Source organism: Bos indicus x Bos taurus, chromosome 26 (assembly GCF_003369695.1).
Source record: "Bos indicus x Bos taurus breed Angus x Brahman F1 hybrid chromosome 26, Bos_hybrid_MaternalHap_v2.0, whole genome shotgun sequence".
Taxonomy (NCBI): Eukaryota; Metazoa; Chordata; class Mammalia; order Artiodactyla; family Bovidae; genus Bos; species Bos indicus x Bos taurus.
In genome coordinates, this window is record NC_040101.1 from 35,786,255 (window position 1) to 35,804,890 (window position 18,636).

Here is an 18,636-nt window from a genome sequence, read left to right on the forward strand (position 1 = left end):
GCCATTCAATCTTTGTTGTAACCGGCTTTGCAGCGAGAAAGCAACCGTAGACAATATGCAAACCAGTAAGCCTGGCTGTGTTCTGGTGCAGTTTTTTGTATGGACATGGATATTTGAACTTCATGTCATTTTCAACCATCACAAAATATTACTCTTCTTTTGATTTTTAAAAATCATTTAAAAATGCAAAAATTATTTATATTTCACAGGCAATACAAAAACAAGTGGTGGCATAGATTTGGCCCACAGGCCACAGCTTGATCTTGGACAACCTCCCAACCCAAACCATGAGTTTCTTCCCAGTTTTGCAGAGAGCCAGCCAGGCCCTTTGTGAAATTTCTCCAGTTGTAGAAAGCTCACTACCTCCAAAGGCAGTCTATTCCAAGGCCAAGATAAAATGATGGGCCCTAGTTTTGCCTGATCCTAACCCTAAAGTCACTAAGAATAATTCAGTTTCATTTTCATGGTAACCTTTCAAATACTGAAATGCACCTATCTTGCCCACATCAGAAGTCTCCCATTTTGTCAAAACAGTCCAAGTTTCTTCAGCTGTTGCTCATTGCCATTCATTTAACCTGTCTTGGTACTGTTCAGCCCTAATTGACCTGCAGCCCTTATCCTGGTGGGAGGAGAGTAGGAAGGCTAGAACATACATCAACTATCATGCAATTTAAATATCTCACATGGGTACTTTTTGTTCCTTACTATTTTTTTGTCCTTGGTTGTTTCAAGAGCAGTGTGTTCTGTGAAACTAGAGAAAGACCAAGTAAATAAAGTTGGAGGTGAGATACGTCTGGGAAATGCTGATGAACTAACTATAAGTGTCTTTACTGATGGATTTCTCAGGTCTTCATACACTAATGTGCATTGGGAATATCAATACACAAGGGAGAGGCTGCAAAGATGTTTCTCGAAGGTACTGAAACATGAATCTTTTATCTTACTTTCTCCTCCAGAGCAGGCTGAAAAACCAGGATTCTGCAGCACAGTTTTTAGGAAAAGTTACTCTTGGAATGTCTATCAAAATGCTAGGCTTGCAGTGGGAGTGAAAGGCAGCAATGATGAGGGGAAGAGCTCTAGACGTGGACATAGAAGGACAGACTGGAGAGCCAGAACCAAAATCAGAGTGGCCCGGTAAGGATGAAATAAGATAACTCATATGATGAGCTCTGTGTCAGTATAAAATACAGTATAAATGTGTCACTATATGATTTGCGGTTTTAAGTATACCTTAGAATATCCCCCCCAAGATTGGCTGTTGGTTTCTCCAGTTAAAGATTAACAACAACAACAACAAATCTTATCTTAAAAAACAATAGGAAGCTTTTAAGACAGTATTATATAGAAGTATAAATGTGTGTGTTGGTTGGTTGTGTCTGACTCTTTGTGACCCCATGGACTGTAGCCCACCAGGCTCCTCTGTCCATGGAATTCTCCAGGCAAGAATACTGGAATGGGTTGCCATTCTCTTCTCCAGAAGATCTTCCCAAACCAGGGACAGAACCCAGGTCTCCTGTGTTGCAAGCAGATTCTTTAGCATCTGAGCCACTAGGAAAACCCAGAACTATAAAAAAATTTTATAGTTTTTTAAATCTTTTATAAGAAGATTTAAAAAAAAATAAACAGTTTTATTTATTTATTTATTTGGTGGCACTGGGTCTGAGTTGCAGCATGTAGGATCCAGCTCCCTGACCAGGGATCAAATCTGGGCTCCATACGTTGGAAGCTTGGAATCTTAACCACTGGACTACAAGAGAAGTTCCATAAACATATAGATTTTTATTTCCTCCACTTCCAGGGAGTAGATGTTACATTTATATATTCAACTGATCCAAATAAAGAACTGCCACAAACATATGGTGATTTTACTTTTCATTGAAGAGAAGAGCATTTTACAAATTACAGAATGACTCATAACAAAAAGATAAGGCAACTTTAATATGAGTTGAACTAAACATTAAAAAACCTAAGATTATGGCATCCAGTCCCATCACATCATGGCAAATAGATGGGGAAACAATGGAAACACTGAGAGACTTATTTTTGGGGGCTCCAAAATCACTGCAGATGGTGACTGCAGCCATGAAATTAAAAGATGCTTTCTCTTTAAAGAAAAACTATGACAAACCTAGTCGGCATATTAAAAAGCAGAGACATAAGTTTGCCGACAAAAAGTCTGTATAATCGAAACTATGGTTTTTCCAGTAGCCATGTGTGGATGTGAGAGTTGGACCATAAAGAAAGCTGAGTGCCAAAGAATGGATGCTTCTGAACTGTGGTGTTGGAGAAAACTCTTGAGAGTCCCTTGGACTGCAAGGAGATCAAACTAGTCAACCCTAAAGGAAACCAACCCTGAATATTCATTGGAAGGACTGATGCGGAAGCTAAAGCTCCAATATTTGGCCACCCGATGTGAAGAACTGACTCATTAGAAAAGACCCTGATGCTGGGAAAGACTGAAGGCAGGAGGAGAAGGGGACAACAGAGGATGAGATGGTTGGATGGCATCACTGACTCGATAGACATGAGTTTGAGCAAGCTCTGGGAGTTGGTAATGGACAGGGAAGCCTGGCGTGCTGCAGTCCATGGGGTCTCAAAGAGTTGAACATTACTGAGTGACTGACCTGAACTGAACTGAAGTTCATATTAAATCCTTGCATCATGGTAGCTGTAGGTACCTAGGGAAGGGGCAGGAGGGAAAGAGAATAGAAGAGATGGATGCGGTGGTTGGAAAGGCCAGCAACCTTCTTGGCTGCATTTTTTGTCCAGGGCTTGTCCTTCATGTTTTCTACCCTAATGATTTTTATACAATTTTAGTGTCTATACAGTTTTAAAAGTAGGAACTGTAATAATAAAGGAATGAAACTTGTATTTGTGTGAGGCTTATGAAATCTGAATCATGAGATTAGGGTCTCACTGTGTAAATTCATGTGCCTCAGACCCACATGCCAGAGCAGGAGGGACCAAGACCTCACCTTCCACAGCATCTGCCCTGCTTTGACCTGGAGTTGAAGCCTCACTTCCTTCCCTGCTCTGTCTCTAGCTCTCAAAGGATCTGTAGCCGTGCAGCTTAGAGAGGATAAGGCATTAAGTCAAAACCCACCTTCTCCTTTATATGACAGACCCACCTACTTTTCCTATGTGGCAGAGTTTCTTAAAGTATGTTTTATAATAGGTACCAGGCCTACAGCTATGCAATACTCAAGTATGTTTATGAAATATTTCCTTCCAAGAGGGTTCCAATGTACATGAGCACAAAAAATGACCTGAGAAGTCCTGCAATGAGAAAAGAAAAAGTTATCGTTTGCCCAGCCTGTGGCATATGCATATGTCACATGAATGCATACTGACTTCCTACACAACTCACTTTAGGAGAGGCTGCTATAGTCTGACTTGGTTACCCCTCAAATCCTTCAAACAAACCAGCATTTTCTGGCCTCATTTCTTTTTTTTTTTTAATAGTTTATTTGTTTATTTTTGGCTGTCTGGGTCTCTGTTGCTGTGTGGGCTTTTCTCTAGTTGCAGTAAGCAGGGGCTGCTCTTTGTTAGAGTGTGTGGGCTTCTCCTTGTGGCTCCTTTTCTTGTTGGGGCGCACAGGCTGTAGGGTGTGCCAGCGTAGTAATTGTGGCGGCTTAGTGGTTGTGGCACACGAGCTCAGCAGTTGCAGCTCCCAGGCTCCAGGGCACAGGCTCAGTGGTTGTGGTGTGCGGGCTCAGCTGCTCTGTAGCATGTGGGATCTTCCCAGACCAGGGACTGAACCCGTGTCTCCTGCACTGGCAGGCAGATTCTTTACCACTGAGCCACCAGGGAAGCCCTGCCCTCGTTTCTCTATTCATGGTATTTCCTGAGGCAAGTATTTACTGTGTAATTAGATGCATAGCGCTACAGGTAGAGCAATAAAACAAAGAGTTTGGGCTCTGGGGTCATGAAAGCCTGAATTTCATCTTAGTTTAGTCACTTTCTAGCTGTGTGGTACTGGACAAATTATGTAGCCTTTCTGAGTCTGTTTTCGTATTTGTAATATAAAGCAGTGATTCCCATCTTTCAGAGTTGTGTGAACTTAGTGATTAGGTACGTAAAGTGTTTGGCATGGTGCCCGGTGCAAGGCACAGAATTAACAGTGGTTACATTATTAATTTCTCTGTCATCATCATTATTTAAATGAATGGAATAACAGTTAGATATCCTCAAACAGCTACGTATCAAATTAACCAAATTTTTTCTTTCCTTTTTAGAGGATAATTTGACATGCATATCAAGCATGTTTACTGGTTTTAAGAAATCATTTCACAGAGTATCTCAGGCTACACCCAGAGACAAAATGAGGAACATCTGTCAGATGACTGCATTATGGAAATTTACATCTAGCTTAAAAACACTACATAAAGAGGGGATATGTGGTTTAGGGCAACCTGAGGAGCACTCTAATGATGTGCCAAAAGGCTTCCTATTAATTCTTATTTGGTTTGACATGTTTACCAACAATTTGCATTTAAAAACATGAGACATGTGTATCAAGCCTAAATATAAAAATATATATATATGGGGAGTGGAAGCTAATACATAACTAAATCAATATTCAAAACATTTTTGATAGGTTTTAATGTGCCAAAAGAGAACACTTAGTAGACTTAAACATCAAATACTACCTCCACATAAGAAAACAACAAACAGGGACTTCCTGGAGATCCCATGGCTAAGACTCCATGCTCCCAATCCAGGGGGCCCAAGTTGGATCCTGGCCAGGGAACTAGATCCTGCAAGCCAAAACTAAAGATCCCACATGCTACAACTAAGACCCAGCACAGCTACCTAAATAAATATTTTCCAAAAAAGGAAACAACAAACAAGACAACCTATGCAGAGAGAAAATTTGAGCATGGTCTCTTTGTATGCTACAAGTCTAGGGGTTTTAGCTGATCATCAGTGGGCTAATAATTAGATGGAAAAAGCGAAGAGCAGGAGAATGACCCAGTTGCAAGAAAGAAGAGTCTCACTATTCAAAACAGATTAGGGAGCCTCATTTCTTAAGAGGGATGTTGAAAAATAATACAAGTTTGGACAGTGTGAGGAACGCCCAATCTCGAGAGAACCAAACCAAAGGAAGACAATTTCTAATAGCCCCCTGGGAAGAACAGGTAGAATTTATGAGGAGGCAGATTTCAGTTTAAGGAAAAATTTTAAAACAAATTGAGTTCCATCAACATAACAGGTTCATTAAAATGGAATGAACTCTGAAAGTTTTTAGCAAAAGCTGGGTAAGGCTATGCAAGGGAGAGATTTCGACAGTTGGTGGAGATAGGAGAACATACCATAATCTCTGAAACTTTATCAGTGATAAAGTTTATAATTGTGTCTGCTAAAAGCCTTCCCAACCTCTGAGGCTCTGAAGCCCTTCACCAGGCTCGAGAGAGATGTGCCTGTGTGACTCCCTTCTACTCTCATAGTCCTGAGTCTCTCACATGGCAGGAATCCCCCTAGTTACTATTTATTGAGTACCTATCCTGTACTTGGAGATCTTATACATATTAGCTTGCTTAAATGTCCCGATAATCATGTGAATTTGATAAAATTAACCCATTTCACAGGTGGGAAATATGAAGCTGATTATCTAATAATGTGATCACTTACTTGTCTAGAGTCCCATAGTGAGTAAGGGCAGAACCTGGACTCAAAACCAGACTTTGAAACAGAATCATACTCTTGCCACTGTCTATGGCACCTCTCCAACCACTCTCTTCTGCGACAGGTGATGCTCTGCACTGCCTTTTTCTAAATATGTGTATTTACTTAATATGTTATATCTTATGTGTCTAGAACTTGACTGTAAATTCCTTGAACAAACAGACATGTCTTGCTTATTATGTCCAACAGCATCTATTTCAAGAAACAAGTGCTAATACCAATTAGCATTATTCATTTATTAACTATACATGAAAGCTATAAAGAAAGCTGAGCACAGAAGAACTGATGCTTTTGAACTGTGGTGTTGGAGAAAACTCCTGAGACTCCCTTGGACTACAAGGAGATCCAACCAGTCCATCCTAAAGGAAATCAGTCCTGAATATTCATTGGAAAGACTGATGCTGAAGCTGAAACTCCAATACTTTGGCCTCCTGATGCAAAGAACTGACTCATTGGAAAAGACCCTGACACTGGGAAAGATTGAAGGTGGGAGGAGAAGGGGATGACAGGGGATGAGACGGTTGGATGGCATCGCCGACTTGATGGACATGAGTTTGAGCAAGCTCTGGGAGTTGGTGATGGACAGGGAAGCCTGATGTGCTACAGCCCATGGGGTCGCAAAGAGTCAGACATGACTGAGCGACTAAACTGAACTGATTTATTAAATATTTATTAAGCATCTAGTACTTAAACTCAACATTCAGAAAACTAAGATCATGGCATCTGGTCCTATCACTTCATGGCAAATAGATGGGGAAACAATGGAAACAGTGACAGACTCTGTTTTGGGGGGCTCCAAAATCACTGCAGATGGTGACTGCAGCCATGAAATTAAAAGACGCTTGCTCCTTGGAAGAAAAGCTATGATCAACCTGCTGCTGCTGCTGCTAAGTCACGTCAGTCGTGTCCAACTCTGTGCGACCCCATAGACAGTAGCCCACCAGGCTTCCCCGTCCCTGGGATTCTCCAGGCAAGAACACTGGAGTGGGTTGCCATTTCCTTCTCCAATGCATGAAAATGAAAAGTGAAAGTGAAGTTGCTCAGTCATGTCCGACTAGACAGCATATTAAAAAGCAGAGACATTACCAACAAAAATCTGTATAGTCAAAGCTATGGTTTTTCCAGTAGTCAAGTGTGGATGTGAGAGTTGGACTATAAAGAAAGTTGAGTTCTGAAGAATTGATGCTTTTGAGCTGTGGTGTTGGGGAAGACTCTTGAGAGTCCCTTGAACTGCAAGGAGATGCAACCAGTCCATTCTAAAGGAAATCAGTCCTGAATATTCATTGGAAGGACTGATGCTGAAGCTAAAACTCCAAAATTTTGGCCACCTGATGTGAAGAACCGACTCATTGGAAAAGACCCTGATGCTGGGAAAGATTGAAGGCAGGAGGAGAAGGGGATGACAGAGGATGAGGTGGTTGGATGGCATCACCGACACGATGGACATGAGTTTGAGTAGGCTCCAGGAGTTGGTGATGGACATGGAAGCCTGGCATGCTGCAGTCCATGGGGTCGCAAAGAGTCAGACAGGACTGAGCAACTGAACCGAACTGAACTTAAATGGCTCTTGGCGAAGAACCAGACCTATAGCAATGAACAGGGTAATCAGGTTTCTGACGAAAAAGTAAACAAGTCAATGGCTTCCCTGACTTTCGAACTGAGACATGATCGAGAAAAAGCAGACACCAGCAGTGGGGGAGACAGTCTTCCGCAGAGGGAACAACAAGTACAAAGGCTGTGTGGGAAAAACAAGTTCAGCGTCTTCAGGAACAGAATGAAGTCCAGGGTGGTTGGAACAGAGCCAGGTATAAAGATGGTTGGAGAAGCTGATGGGGCAAAATCATGCAGGGTCTTGCCATTTTGGATTTCATTCCAAATGCAAAGGGAAGACCTAGTGGAATTTTTAGGAAGTGGCTCAATAGTAAAGAATCTGCCTGCAATGCAGGAGAAACAGGTTCAATCCCTGGGTCGGGAAGATCCCCTGAAGAAGGAAATAGCAACCCACTCCAGAATTCTTGCCCAGGAAATCCCATGGACAGAGGAGCCTGGTGGGCTATAGTCCATGAGGCTGCAAAGAGTTGGACATGACTTAGCAATTAAACAACAGCAGTGATCTGATGCACTTTATATTTATAAAAGATCACGCTGGCCTCTGGGTGGCGAAAAGGATTATAGGTTATGCAAGCATCAAAGTAGCACTGGAGGTGAGTGCAGTGGGGACTGGCTCCACGGTGGTGGCAGGGGGAATGCTAAAGTGAAAAAAGGGAATGCGTTAGTCGTTCAGCTGTGTCTGACTCTTTGTGACTCCGTGGACTGTGACCCACCAGCCTCCTCTGTCCATGGACTCTCCAGATAAGAATATTGGCGTGGGTAGCCATTCCCTTCTCCAGGCGATCTTCCCAACCGAGGGATCGAACCCACGTCTCCCACACTGCAGGAAGATTCTTTACCATTTGAGCCACCAGGGAAGCTCCTAGGGGAAACGCTAAGGAGTGGTCCAATTCCAGGTGTATTTGTAAGTAGAGCAAATGCGCCTTGCTGATGGTTTGGATGTTGGCAGTCTGGGTAGAGAGAGTAAATCAAGAGTGACTCCTAGCTTGTCAGATTGAGCATCCAGGTAGATGCTGAAATGAGAGGAAGGAGATAAATGGGGAAAATACTATGTGGTATGTGAATAGGGTAGAGAGAAGGCAGGAGTTCTATTTTGGTCATATTTGAGATGCCTTTTAGACATTAGAATGTAAGCTCTGTGCATGGAGGGGCTCTGTCTTGGTTCTTTGCTATATCCCCAGCACACAAAACAGTGCCTAGAATATAAGATGTACCTTCGTAAAAATCTGTTGAATGATAAAAGGCGGGGCATCAAGAAGGCAACTGGATTTATGAATGTTTAAATCTCTTTGGTGAATGTAGATTCTTGGCAAAGCATAAATTTTCCGCCTTGGCTCCTACATGTGCAGTAAAGACCTCTGAGAGAGTGGTTTTTCAGAGAGTTGAATTAAACATCCTAACAGGGTCAGTTAAGGCAGTCCTGGAGAGAGACTCAAAATCCCAGTCTCTTTCCCACAGTGCTCACTGTCATTCAGTGACACGCCTGAAGGCAAAGAATACAGGGTCTTGAGAAACTGCTGGAGTATTTCTCTGAGCCATGTTAACTGTTTCCAGTTAAAAATAAATACGTCTCATGTATGTCAAAATCATATTTGTCTGTTTGCTAATTTCCACTGGACGCATTCTTATTTTTATCAGTCCAGGGACTGAAGTAGTAACTTGATGCTTACTTTCAACAGAATAAAACAGGCCTCCAATGAATCTATGGCTTTGGCAGTTCTCTTTCTAGAATGGCTAAATACTAAAGGCATGATGTGAGCCTTAAGCAGGGTAAATAAGAATAAACATATCCTGTCATAGTAATAAAATAGTTTGAATATTGAAGATTTCAAAACCAAGTCCTCTAGGACCAAACAATTAAAAAAAAATACAGAAAGAAAGAAGGAAGGAAAGAGCAAATAAGCAAATAAGCAAGCCATCACACTTAATATTTATTGTTCATTTATCTATTTAGACAATTTTCAACTATTACACTATCTCCAAAGACTGGAATCATTTCCCCCCTATTTGTTTTGGGCTACAGCTTTATTCTTCTCTTTGAAAAACCTGTGCTCCTGAAGGTCTGGAGTCGTGATTCTCAACCATTGGTGGCATCAGTAATATATAGTGGAGCTTTTTAAAAATACAGAGCCCCAGGCCCATGGATTCATACAGCCAGAATCTCCTGTGGACTAGCTCCAGGCATGTGTGTATTTAAAAATATTCAGATGTCCATTGATTTCATTCTGCTAATCAGCGAAAGCCACCGTTAAAGGAAATCACGTTCGATGTTTAAAGCATGAACTCAGGCGTGGAGGGGCTGATTCACAAGATACTGAGCAGATCCTCTCCAAAGCCTTCTCCTGCTGCCCCAAATCAGAGCACAACTAGAGAACAGCCTCCCCCAAAAAATCCACAAAATAACTGTACACCCAGCCTTTCAAGGAGTACAGGTGCAACTAAAGATTTTGAATTTCAAAAGCCATCCCTGTTGGGAGTATAAGTTTCATGCAAAATTGAAATACAGAAAAAGAGGAGGAAAAAGATTTGCAGGTATGGTGTGGTCAAGGAAGGAGGATAAAGAAACAAAGGAAAAAAAATTTTTTTTGGCTGCACTGCGCAGCCTGTGGGATCAAACCCGCACCCCCTGCATTGGGGGCCTGGAGTCTTAACTACTGCATGAGGCAAGTCCCTAAAGTAAAATTTTTATTTTATTCTCTTTTTGGCAGCCTACATTCTCAAGTACCCAGTACCTAAGGAGATTTCAAAACCAAAAAGGAAACTTTAAAAGCCAAAGACCTTAAATCCTATTTCTGCCTGGTACTGGGAGGCGACAGTTTATTCTATTACTCTTCTAGGACAATGTTCTCAGACGTTTTGCAATGCCATTGTCCTACCCATTTCCAGCTCCACAGCCTGCCAATTCAAAGGAGATGCCACATTTTCAATATCATGGAGCCAACAAGGAGGTCAACAGTGCTATACATGTTGAAATAATAAAGAATATTTGAATACTGTTGCGAAGCAAATGGTTTAATTCAGAATAAAAGACCAAGGTGAGGGAAAAGGGCTCTTATGGCTTCTGATTCAATGGCACCAGGTTAATGAATCAAGAATACTGGCTTCAGAAGTCAGACCACCTGAGTTCAAACACTAACTCTGAAACCATGGGTCATTTGCCTCTCTGTGCTTCCATTTTATCTGTTAAGTGAGGGGATAATAATAATAAGTGGGATCTATTATCATTCGTTATTCTGACAATGCAGCTATTTTAGTTTTGTTTGTAACTGACACTGAACCCAGGACTGTGTCTTGGGTCCGCACTAAGTGCTTTACCCACGTCATCTCTCTGACTTACATCAACCATGTGAAGTAGGTACTATTAATATCCCCATTGAAAGGTGAGGGATTAGGTACTTGGCTTGAGGTTCCACAGTGGGAAATGATGGACTAAAACCCAGGCACTGTAGATGGGGAAACCTAGGATACTTTGGAAGACCACCGTAAGCTAATGATTCCTCAAGAAAGCTATCAAAACTCCCTGAAGCGGCCTTGCTTCTATAAAGGCATAAATAAATGCACAAGATATACTCCAGGCCATTAGGTGAAAGAAAAATGTCACCACCCGTGCCTACTGGTTTGAGTAAGTGCTATGATAATCCTAGTTTGACCTCATAGGTCAGAGTCTCTCCTGCCTGATATAGGGAGGAGCCAGAGATCTAAGCCTGATATCTACTTAAAGAAGGTGTCTTTCCCCCCACTCCCTGACTTTCCTTTGGTTATAAAACGGCAGCCTATTTAATCCTTGGGACAGAGCCCCCATGCCTTCCTGCTTGCATCTCTCACAAGTGTCCTATATTCATAAATCAGTTGGACATGATCGAAGCGACTTAGCACGCACGTATTTCTTTAGTCCAGAAACTTCTGAACTAAAATTTCTGTTCCCTGGGGAATGTGGCATGAAATTTCCAGGGAAATGAATACCATTTCTGCTCTCAGAGGTATGCCTCTAGGGAGAAGTGCTTTCCCAAGGAAAACTCTAGTTTTCCAAAGAGAGCTGAAATTTCCCTTACCCTGAGAGAGCTTTATTACGTACCTCATGAGTATTCCAATATGAGGGAAAATAGTTTGTACAGCAGTCCTGAGCAGAGGATTTGTTTGGCTTTTCTGCATGAAAGAGTATGAGGGTGGGGGACAGGAAGCTTTGATAGGAAACTTTCCTAACAAGGTTGAATGTACAAATTCAAAACCAATATTTTTTTCTGAAGTATTTCAAGTGAAGGAACACATTTGGTCATTGTTGTTGGTTTAGTCACTAAGACGTATTCAACTCTTTGCAACCCCGTGGACTGTACCTCTCCAGGCCCTCTGTCCGTGGAATTACCCAAGCAAGAATACTGGAGTGGTTGCCATTTCCTCCTCCAGTGGACCTTCCTGACCCGAGCCAGGGATCAAATCCTGGTCTCATGCATTACAGGTGGTCTTGTGCATTGCAGGCAAATTCTTTACCAACTGAACCACAGGGAAGTTCCCATTGGTCATGATGATATGTTATGCTTTTTTCTACTATGCTAAAATGGTCTTTCCTGGGCTATGAACAGAGAGACTTAGATGCTGGAATTTGTCAAAGTGATCATGATCCCTTAAAGAGTATATTCTTTGCAGCTGAAGATGGAAAAGCTCTATACAGTCAGCAAAAACAAGACCAGGAACTGACTGTGGCTCAGATCATGAACTCCTTATTGCCAAACTCAGACTTAAATTCAAGAAAGTAGGGAAAACCACTAGGCTATTCAGGTGTGACCTTAATCAAATCCCTTAAAATTATACAGTGGAAGTGACAAATAGATTCAAGGGATTAGATCTGATAGAGTCTCTGAAGAACTATGGACGGACGTCCCTAACATTGTACAAGAGGGGGTGATCAAAACCATCCCCCAGAAAAAAAATGCAAAAAGGCAAAATGGTTGTCTGAGGAGGCCTTACAAACAGCTGAGAAATGGGGAGAAATGAAAGACAAAGGATAAAAGGAAAGATATACCCATTTGAATGCAGAGTTCCAAAGAATAGCAAGGAGAGATAAGAAAGCCTTCCTCAGTGATCAATGCAAAGAAATAGAGGAAAACAATGGAATGGGAAAGACAGGAGATCCCTTTAAGAAAATTAGATACCAAGGGAACATTTCATGCAAAGATGGGCTCAATAAAGGACAGAAATGGTATGGACCTAACAGAAACACAAGATATTGAGACGAGGTGGCAAGAATACATAGAAGAACTATACAAAAAAGATCTTCATGACCCAGATAACCACAATGGTGTGATCACTCACCTAGAGCCAGACCTCCTGGAGTGCAAAGTCGAGTGGGCCTTAGGAAGCATCACTACAAACAAAGCAAGTGGAGGTGATGGAATTCCAGCTGAGTTACTTCAAATCCTTAGAGATGATGCTGTGAAAGTGCTGCACTCAATACACCAACTAATTTGGGAAACTCAGCAGTGGTCGCAGAACTGGAAAAGTCAGTTTTCTTTCCAGTCCCAAAGAAAGGCAATGCCAAAGAATATTCAAACTACCGCACAACGGCACTCATCTCACATACTAGCAAAGTAATGCTCAAAATACTCCAAGTGAGGCTCCAACAGTATGTGAACCGAGAATTCCAGATGTTCAAGCTGGATTTAGAAAAGGCAAAGGAACCAGAGATCAAAATGCCAACATCTGCTGGATCCTAGAAAAAGCAAGAGAATTCCAGAAAAACATCTACTTCTACTTCATTGACTACACTAAAGCCTTTGACTATGTGAATCACAACAAACTGTAGAAAATTCTTAGAGATAGGAATAACAGACCACCTTACCTGCCTCCTGAGAAACCTGTATGCAGGTCAAGAAGCAACAGTTAGAACCAGACATGGAACAACAGATTGGTTCAAAATTGGGAAAGGAGTACATCAAGGCTGTATATTGTCACCCTGCTTATTTAACTTACATGTAGAGTACATCATATGAAATGCTGGGCTGGATGAAACACAAGCTGGAATCAAGGTTGCTGGGAGAAATTTCAATAACCTCAGATATGCAAATAACGCAACCCTTATGGCAGAAAGCAAAGAGGAACTAAAGAGCCTCTTGAAGGTGAAAGAGGAAAGTGTAAAAGCTGGCTTAAAACTCAACATTCAAAAACTAAGATCATGGCATCTGGTCCCATCAGTTTATGGCAAATAGATGGGGAAACAGTGGAAACAGTGAGAGACTTTATTTTCTTGGGCTCCAAAATCACTGCAGATGGTGAATGCAGCCATGAAATTAAAAGACACTTGTTCCTTGGAAGAAAAGCTATGACCGACCTAGAGAACATATTAAAAAGCAGACTCATTACTTTCCTGACAAAAGTCCATATAGTCAAAGCTACGGTTTTTCTTGTAGTCATGTATGGATGTGAGAGTTGGACCACAAAGAAGGCTGAACATTGAAGAATTGATGCCTTTAAACTGTAGTGTTGGGGAAGACTCTTGAGAGTCCCTTGAACTGCAAGGAGATCAAACCAGTCAATCCTAAAGGAAACCAACCCTGACTTTCATTGGAAGGTCTGATGCGGAAGCTGAAACTCCAATCCTTTGGCCACATGATGGAAAGAGCCGACTGATTGGAAACGATCCTGATGCTGGGAGAGATTGAAGGCAGGAGGTGAAGGAGACAACAGAGGACAAGAGGATGTATGGCATCACTGACTCAATAGTCATGAGTTTGAGCAAACTCTGGGAGATGGTGAATGACAGGGAAGCATGGCGTGCTGCAGTCCATGGGGTTGCAAAGAGTCAGACATGACTGAGCAACAGAACAGCACGGAGATTCTGGCTGAAAGGACTCAAGCCCAGACAGTCTTTCTCTGGTCAGATGGTTTATTTATTCTTATGATCTTTCCTACAGAGTTAAGCTGCACCTTGGCACTCTTTATAGAGGGGGTGCCCTTTACACTGTTGAACTGACATCTGGTGAAACTCACCAGATGGAAGGGACAGGCAGCACCTGAGTGTCACTCTGGGCTGCCTACATTTGTGTGTCTAGAGAAGCAGGTTGATGATGGCTCAGGCTGACCAAACATGGGAGGGTGCAGGAAGGTCACCTAGGGTAAAGAGCCAGGGAGAATCTCTCCTGAGCCTCCTGGGGTCTCAGTCTAACTGAGGGCTCAGTCTTGGGCTCACCACCTGCCCTTGGATCAGCTGGTTGAAGAGAGGAGCTCTGAGAATGGTCTTGCTAAGACCTACTCATAAAGAAAAACTGCTCTCTCAGGGCATAGGATGATGAATTCTGACCCCAAAGGCCATCAGTGGGTGGACAACCAGACAAAAGCAGGCCATACTGAGGAGGCATAAGGTTTGAGAACTAGTGACTCATACACCGCTTCCCCAAACCATGTTCCATCACAGCCCTTCACAAGAAAAGGGCATGAACTCAAAGCAAGTCAGGATGCTCATCCATCTGTATTTGCCTTTCATCTCTTCTCAAAGGCACGTGATAAAGTATGTCATCTCTTTGGAAAAATTATCTACCAAAAAATGCCTCTCTGTCTCCTTTTCGAAGAGATAAATGGCTCTGGAATTCGAAGAGAAACTAAAAACAGTAAGATCAAAAAGAATGTGGATTAGAAGTAGAGGTGGGAGAAAGGAAGAGTAGGGAAAAGAAAAATATGATTTGAGATTGTCAGAGCAAGAGACATTGGGGGTGGCCAGGAAGTGAGCCTGCTGAGCCTCAGAGGAAGAAGAGAGAACACTGGCTTCTTGGAGCTTCAGAACAAGAATATGACTACAGAGAGGTGTCTGGGTCAAAAGGGTTCAGCAAGCCCTGCCTTCCAAACCAAGGGGAGCAGGATCGAGCCCACCCCTAGGACCTCCTGGTGTCTCAGATGATAAAGAATCTGCCTGCAATGCAGGAGACCTAGGTTTGACCCCTGGGTCGGGAAGATCCTCTGGAGAAGGAAATGGCAACCCACTCCAACATTCTTGCCTGGAAAACCCCATGGACGGAGGAGGCTGGTGGGCTCCAGTCCATGGGGTCGCAAAAAGTTGGACATGACTGAGAGACTAACACTTTTTACTTCTCATTAGGACCTCCTTGACCACCACTGGCTTGGGGGCTGGCTTCTTGTGCCTGCTTCTGCTTACTTACTAGGATAAAGAAAAGTCACTGGCAAGTACCAGTCTTGACATCGGGCAGGAGAAGGGGAAAGGGGGAGAAATTCTGCTTCCAAGCCACAGTCTAAATTGATTTTAAATGATTTATCTCCTGGCCTTCCTTAACGTAAGCCAAACCCCTTTCAGTTATTTCATGACTGTACTTGGAGTTGCATTTTCACCGTATTTTCCTAAGAATTAAAGTTATGCAACACTGCCTGACAGGAATGAGGGATAGTCTTCCCTTTCCCCAACATTAAAGTCCTTATGTAAAGAGTTGTTAGGATTTGGGAAACTTCTAGCTCATGATCACGTTCTCCTGACAATTAGGAGCAAGCTGCCTCAGACCATGGGCTTTCCTGCTCATGACAAGAACTGGTTGTATTGTATTCTTGCCCAGAATGGCCTCCTCCCCTTTCCTGAGATGGTCCCCCTCTATCCCAACCACCCCTCAAGGCCTGGCCACAAACACCCGCGTGAAGCAGAGTCTGATCGCCCACCTGGATACTTCAGCTCCCACCATCTGTGTCACTCACACTGCACACAATTTCTGCCTTTTTTGGTATAGATTTGTGCCCCTGCCTGACTACAGTCTAAGACTGGCAGCTTCTGGCAGCCACAGACTGTTACTCACTTTCCTTAGAGCTTTTCCACTATGGTCTCCTGCTTCTGAGAAGTGCAGAAAACACGTCAACTGGAAGACTGAACGTGGGAACAAATGCATTTGCCTTTCTCCTAAGTGACTAGCAATGAAGCTCACTCTTCTCTTTGTCTCACTCTTGTCTTTGAGATTCTCCCATGTTCAACAAAAGTATATTTTACTTCCACTGAGGAAAGTGCACTTATATATCGGAAAGTATACCGAATTCTGAAAGAACCAAAGCATGGGATAATAATGTTGTAAATTTTCATCCTATATTGTTGTTCAGTCGCTAAGTTGTGTCTGACTCTCTGAGATCCCATGGACTGCAGCCCACCAGGCTTCCTTGTCCTTTACTAACTCCTGGAGTTTGCTCAAACTTATGCCCATTGAGTCGGTGATGCTAATTTCTTATTTAAAAGAGATGTTTAACACACCAGTTTAAAAAAGAGAAGGTTACAGGATAGTAGGTGCTCCATAAATAAATCTTGAGTGAGTGAATGAATGAATGAATGGTAATAGGAAATTGGATAAAAATAGAAATGGTAGGAGAAGTAGAAAAAGAGTAGATGCACAAGAAGTTAAAGGAGACCTTGGGCTAATTAAACTCTAAGTCAGAAATGCTTATTTTACTACAAACTTTAACTTGGTAATTCAACAAGTAGAGAGGCAGGCAACTGATTGAGAAGAAAACATACTTTAAAGACAGACATCTGGATGCTGACATCACTCAGCCACTGTGTGACCTTGTACAAGTGACTCAACCTCTCTGAACTTCACTATTTTTTTAAAAAAATCTTTTAACCTTGAAGTAATTTTAGATTTACAGGAAAGTTACAAAAATACAGAGAGTTCCTGTACATAGTTCACCCAACTTCTTCCAGTGTTAGCATCTTTCATAATCATAGTCCCATTATCACAACAAGGAAGTTAACATTGATACATTCATATGCATTAAACTACATGCATTATTAGAATTTCACCAGTTTCCCATCAATATCCTTCTTCTAGTCCAGGATGTAATAGGACCCCAAGCTATATTTAGTTGAGCACAAAATTTCTGGTCTCCTCTAGTTTTTGACAATTACCGTTCATGACCCTGACGCATTTGAAGAGTAGAATATCCTTCAATTTGGGATGGTCTGATTTTTTTTTCTCATGTTTTGGTTCAAAGCCCAGGCTCTGAGACCTGACTCTGTGGGCTTCAATATCGCTGCCACCTACTACCTATGTGACCTTTTGAAGAGAATTCCATCTCCTCGTGTCTGTTTCCCCTTTGGTAAAACGGGGTTAATGACAAGAATCTGTCTCCCAAGGTTGGTTGCGAGGAACAAATAAGTGGCACAGGTTAAATAATTAGCACGGCAGTGCCAGATGACTATTAGCGATTCCTATGAATCATGGATCTCCCTTTGAGGAATGATGCTCAGGGCATCTCTGGAACAAAGAACTGTTTGAGCTCAGCCTCTAACACTCTCTTCATCCACTGGGCCTCACTGTCATGATACAACCATCAGCAGGGTCATGATTGACAGGCTATGGAGGCTGCAAGATGAGCTGCTATGGTTGGAAAGTGTTTAAGTAACAAAGGTTGATTGATCCTCTGCCAATCAGAGATATATGAGACCTAGGATAGTCTCTTAGCATTTAGGTAGTTTACTAAATGACGAGGAAACTACTGTATTTGTGGAATTCAACCAACCAACAACCACCAAACACACAGACTGAAATTCTGTGTTTTAATATTCAAGACAAGGAAATGAAGTCTAAAAGAAATAAAATATAGAACAGAAAGCTCTGGGTGTGGGGTTAGGCTATGGAGTGAAAGTATTCTTTAAGTCCAAGAGTGCAGCATCCCCTGACTCTAGAGACCTGCCTCTCTATCCTGTCCTTCATCCTTGGTCCAAGGTCACAGGGTGTCCAGCAATTGGCTCTTTTGCTCCCAGCAAGCTCCTAGACCTCTTGCAATACCTCCCTTCTAGGTGTTCCCAGACTCTGGTCACACCTGTCCTTTTTAGAGGTTGCTTCTGGCAAGGTCTCGGAGGCCTTGGAGGGACTTTCTGGGGCTGAGAAATTGATGGTATACAGAGGTCAGGAATGAGGCAATTCATTGTCCTTCAAGACCATGTTCCTCCCAGCTCTTCTGACCCAGGTGTATTGGTGTTTAATTTCTGCGGGGGAGAACTGACAATAGAAGATGGAGTGGGCTAGAAGGACCCCATGGGCAAGGGATCATGTCATCAAACTCCAAATTAAGACACCTAGGCTTACGAGCACCAGGAGGAGATTATTTGAACATGAGCCCAGAGAGAACATTTTGGCAAGGGCATACAGAAAATGAGGGGTTCTGGTTGTCCAAAGGGTGAAAGCTTGTAGAACATGGTTATGCTAGGGGATGGAGATGGGCTCAATTAGGTTGAAGGGTAGAGTGGAGTGAAAGGGAGGATGACAGTGTGTCTATCCCATTGCCTGGAAAGGAAACAGTTATCATGGAAGCGTCAAGACAGACAGGTAGATGAGATAGCAGTAACAAACAGACCTAAAAGGG

At 42.5% G+C, this 18,636-nt stretch overlaps 1 protein-coding gene across 4 annotated transcripts in view; it reads right to left on the reverse strand.

Annotated features, from left to right (window-relative positions):
* PLCE1 (phospholipase C epsilon 1) overlaps positions 1 to 18,636 on the reverse strand; it is a 377,706-nt gene that overhangs the window by 139,566 nt on the left and 219,504 nt on the right. The gene's annotated exons all lie outside the window — the stretch shown is intronic.